The sequence below is a fragment of the Hyposmocoma kahamanoa genome, unplaced genomic scaffold, assembly GCF_003589595.1.
Source record: "Hyposmocoma kahamanoa isolate Upper Pololo Valley unplaced genomic scaffold, ASM358959v1 202, whole genome shotgun sequence".
Lineage (NCBI taxonomy): Eukaryota > Metazoa > Arthropoda > Insecta > Lepidoptera > Cosmopterigidae > Hyposmocoma > Hyposmocoma kahamanoa.
The window spans coordinates 20,117,615-20,123,180 of record NW_020653726.1 but is presented as its reverse complement, the minus strand read 5'-3'; positions in this window follow the sequence as shown (position 1 = coordinate 20,123,180).

Here is a 5,566-nt window from a genome sequence, read left to right as displayed (position 1 = left end):
TAAACAACTTCAAAAATACGTCACGACAATCGTGTGAGTGTTATTGTTTGTGCTAGTGATTTCGGTGTTTATTTATTGAAAACATATCGTAAGTAGCGTTTTTTAAGTTTACCCTGAATAAAAATGTTTATAAACTATACTTTAAGGAGTAATTTCTTGAAAAACGTTAGAACCACTCAAACGGAATATTATCATATTTATCCAAGTACACCAAAAATTTCATTAGTGCTTTTTAAGTGCAGGATTTGCGGTGTATTACTGCATTTTATTTGAGATGTTTTTGTTGGTAGTACGGAGGGTATTTATTTAGCAATGCAGAATAATAATTTTTATTTATAAAAACTTGTATTTTAACTGAATGCTTTTCTAATTTGCGAAACCAAATAGCCGCCATTTTGCGGTAGGAGGAGCGCATCGCGTGAGCGGGTAATTTTAGAGATAAATTTTAGATTTCAAGCTGAGGTAGTATCATATTTTAACATATTTTATTTTTAATGTCATTCAAATAAATAAATTGAATTTAGTAAAAGTTCGTATTGTTAAAATACAATAGCAAAACGTATGTAGCGTAAATTGTTCTTTGTTAAAATTAAAACAAGGTATTTAAGCTTATGTAATTATAGTCCTGAACAGTAGGTAGTTTTCATTAATATTAGACGTAACTGCTTAATGACTTTACCATCTCAGTCAGTCGTGACTATGGGACCTATAAAGGGCCCAGACGTTAGTTTAAAAAACAAATACACGAGATTTAGATAAAGCCATTGACTTACAATTAAGAAAGAAAGAAAGAAAGAAAGAAACATTTATTCAGTACCTTTAAATTGTATGTACATAAAAATAATTTAAAAACTAAAATTACTGATACTGAATGGGCACCGCTCAGCATGTGCCGTGGCTGAGAACAGCCACGTCGCTGGTATTATGCGGAGACCAGGGAGTGCGTCACAGGCGCACTAAACTAATACTACAAAAACATTGACTTATTTAAATTCGCAATATGCGTGCAAAGAATTTATGATGCGACAAAATGTGTGATGCTTAACTATATCTATACCTATTGTTAATTTATTTATAATTAATTGATAATATTATGTTATGTATGCAAACACCATTCAACTATCAAACAAACTTAATTATATATAAAAAGAGATTACATGGACATCGGGTCCGCGCTAAAAAGTGTCCGAACTTATAGGGCGTTAAAATCGTATACAGAGCGTCATTCACGCTTTAGTCTTTTTTTTTGGTCGACTGACAGCGAAGCAAGCAAAATTAGACAGTACTGCGATGACATTACAATTTAAATCTAACGTTTTAGCTTTTTCATATTCTTTTACATGTCATTACGTTTAAATAGGTTGACTTGGGACATTTTTTCGTGGTTTTTGTATTAGACCCGTCGTCCATTTATTTGTAAGTCAATGGATAAAGCACAAAAAGTACGGTAAAGAGGATGCCGATGAATTATATCCACTGAAATCCATGTTTATTTACGAACTCTGTCCCAAAACACTTATTATTATTTAAGTGCGGAAGCAATAAAATGTTCAGGCGTTGAGCAACTTCTTATATTGATTGTATCTCCTATAGCTACGCATTTTAGTCTCCTCTAGTTTCTCGAATTACATAATATTATATGACGATTACATAATATTATGATGAAATGGTGGTGGCAAAGTTGGGTGCCACCAATGTACCAAATAAAAAAAAAATTTAAAAACATCAACACTGGCAGCCTTTTAACCACTGTAAGATGATATCGGTCTTTGATAAATCAAACATGTTACTAATATTAGACATTAACCTTCCAGTGGTCGCACCCTTGCGCCGAACATAAGCAGTCGCGTGCGGTCTATGAGACCGCAACTTTACGAAGTCAGTTTGAGAAGACAAATGAATATTTTCATGGTGTTATGTAGTACATGATAAAGAAAGTCTTCTATCTATGTAAGTGAAAATAAAAAAAACAACATTATTTAATTTTTAAATTTGTACTCATTACTTGAACAGTCCATAAAAATTCAAAATTTTAGGCATATGACACAAACAACGTTAAAAATCAATAAACTAACAAAACAAGATGAAGTTTTCTATCTTAATCGTTCATAAGCACACTACATTAGACTATTATCGAGATCAACCAATATTGTCATCAATTGCACAATATTGTAGGAACTCTAAAATCACAATTATTTTTGAATATTTTTTTCATGATGTTCTACGTACCATCTCAATTCTTATAAAATTAAAAAGGAAAACAAAATAAAAAACTACTAATTTTTTTAGGAGCAGGTAGTACATACGTTAACCTACTCAATGTCAGTAGCAATGGTTTGACATCATCAAAATCTTCATCTTCTGTTTCCGCCTCCTGATTCTTCGTAACTCATGTTGTGTCTACAACAAATAGTGAAATAATAAATAATTTAATATATATTACATAAAATAATGTAATTTTGTAAGTAATATAATACATATAACATGAAATACTCACTCAAGTTTCAATTTAATTCCATGAATTTTTCTGGAACACGACCGGTCGCGCGCAGAATCTGAGACCGCAAGCACAAATTAAGACACATATGCGCTTGCGACGAGTGTCACAGGGCTACTAAGGGGAAGTGCCTCACCCCCTCGAGGGTATCACGGTCGCGTAACCGTTTATTGTTATCCTGGGAGCATTCTAGCATAATTAACCGATTGTGTTCAAAATGAGAATAATTATATTATATTTTGAATATATAGAATAATTATATTTTGTTATTAATTTTATTATTGATTATACTTACGACGTTGTTTTGAAATATCGGCAACTTTTTGAGTCATACTTTACAATTTGTCGTGCTACAAAATTACATGTCATGTTTAGTTATTATCATTTAAATTAATGAGGTGAGTTTGTAATTTGATAACGTAATTGGAACGTATCTTGTATTCGCACATTTTCATTGATTGCACTGAAGTCAAATTTGGCACTATTTAAAAATTTTTTTACGACTTTCATAAGACATTAAAATTATTAAAATTCCATTTAAAAATTGCAATAACATATAGTTAATAGTATTTATTTATTGACAATTGACTATATAGCCTTTACAGACGACAAATATTTATGAAACTAGAAATATAATAAAACTTACACGAAATTTCTTAAAACGTAACTAAATCTAAAAAAGTTAGTCACGGAGTAACTTTTTTTGAATTGCTTATTTTAACAGAAGAGACCGCCATGTGCATAGCAAATGGCTCGTCGTGATACGATTTTACTATGAAAGGTCAACGGATTTCGAATGGGGAACGTAAACTGCATGGACAGTGAATTGTTTTTGTGAGGTCATAGTATTAATTTGACAGACAATCCAACTTACAGGCTAAAATAGGATTGCTCTAAGAGCTCACAGTAGGCCCCCAGGTCTATCTCTATCTTTCCCTACGTGTCTATCTATCTACATTTACTCTACACATTTCTGCTGTGAATCTGCAAATGTTACACTCTGCACGATAATTACCAAATTTCACGAATCGACAAAATAACAAATACTGCAACTGTTATTGACAGGCGTGTAGCTTATCATCAGGCTCACGATTTGTACGCCCCGTCACTTGACATTATAAAAAAAAAATATTAAAAAAAGACGGTAAAGCCGGGTTTTCACTATACGACTACACTCGGATCGAGTCCACTCGGATGACTAACAGGACGAGAGTACTCGTGTAGTGAAAACACGACTTTAAAAAGAGAGCTTTAGTTATTTCTTCTTTTGTTTGGTGAAAATCCGTATCTTTATCCGACTGCGTCAGAAGGAAGTATGTATGTATGTCCATTTCTATGTCATGCTGTACAGCCTAAATGGCTTGATAGATTTTAACATACGAGGTGTCGTTAAATTAGTGTTGATCGTGGGAGTGTCATAGGCGATAAAAAATATGGTGAGTGAGGGGCTTTTTTTATATGTTATTGTTTTAAATATACGTTAAAAATATAATAGTAAAAATTGTGAGACATAGATCATTCCTGCCAACACTCCAGCTTATAGTATTTGTTTAAATCGGGTGTCAATTTTCTGTAGTTAAATGAACAACCTCCTAAGTATATTAATGGCCATAATGAATAATTCACTTAAGTAGGTAGGTACTGACTCAAAAAAAGCTCTGCAAATTAAAAATCTTGTTTACTGTAAGCAATTTTTTATAAATCAAATTTCACATTTTACGCCCGAACACACAGGCTAATTTAAACAAGTAGATATTTGTTACGATTAAGAATACAAAGATCAAATACACAGAAAATGTTCGTCGACCCGGTGGGACTTGAACTCACGTTCATGCTGCACCGTAGCATTGCTCTTTTCAACTGAGCTACGGGTCCAGTTACCGAGTGGTCAAAATTCTACTATGTGTTTTTGTTATAGGTCTTTGCACTGACTTTTTCGGCATTTGTCGCCGCTTTCAAAACTTGTGGAGTGTTTTCACAATAATTTCTCAATAAATTAGTAGATAAGTCATTGATAATCATCTATCTACTTACAGTATTACACCGAAAAATGTTGTGTATATTTTTGTCGAAATAACGAAATACTTTTAGTTGTGGAGACTCAGTGCTTCTCCAATCCGCTTTGAATAACGACGACTCTCGAAGTAATTAGCTATCCAGATCGTTACATAATCGTAATCCGGTTCGAGGTCGTTTTCCTTTAGTTTTTTGTTTACGAATTTTCTATTGAACCATTTGGCGTTATTTTTCTTGTAGGCAATGTTGGAACTAAAAAACTTAATTTGCTGGAAAAAGTAAATAAAAATTAAAGGTAACATTTATTAAGTCCTAAAAATTTCGTAAAATATACTGTTTTTTTTCTTAACGAAACGTTTTATTTCAATCTAATTTAGATGTATTAATTTTTTATTAATATTATTAAGAATTAGTAGTGCTGGAAAAGCACTGCGTTTTCCAGTAAGAATTACATAGTCTCTTTATATTTGTACCTATCCTTGTTTATGTGAAAAATCTGTTTTAATTTTTGTTTTCTTTATGATTTTGTTTTGTAAATAAAATTTTAGTCTTAAGGTTTTTTATTACTTTTCCTTATTTGTTGTTTTCTTCTCTTTTGTGGTGTCATTTAAGTTTGTCGTAGTGAAATTAATTGTATTTTGTTTCTTTAATTATTCCTTTCCGTGGAATAATGGAAATAGTGTACTGAATATGCTTAACACAATAAATATGTTATTTTCTACCTTGTTAAATTAGAAAATTTCATCGACTGCCCGGGGCATTGTGGTGAAGAGTTTCAGAACTGGATAGAGCCACTTATTTTTAAGCGGAAATAGCTGTCAGTTACAGTGACTGTAAGATTTAACGATACGAACTGCTAGATCCTCAGCGAAGAGTTTCGTCTGTGGACCCCAGGGCCCCAGTGTTTTCACCGCTAAAGCCACAAAGTTATAACACTGGGCGTATGGCAAATCCCTACAAATGTTTTTGTACGTATATTTTATAATAGTTGTTTTAGGAGTTTAGTTTTAGATTAAAAGCTGCATTCGTAACCGCACGGTTACCATTAACTTG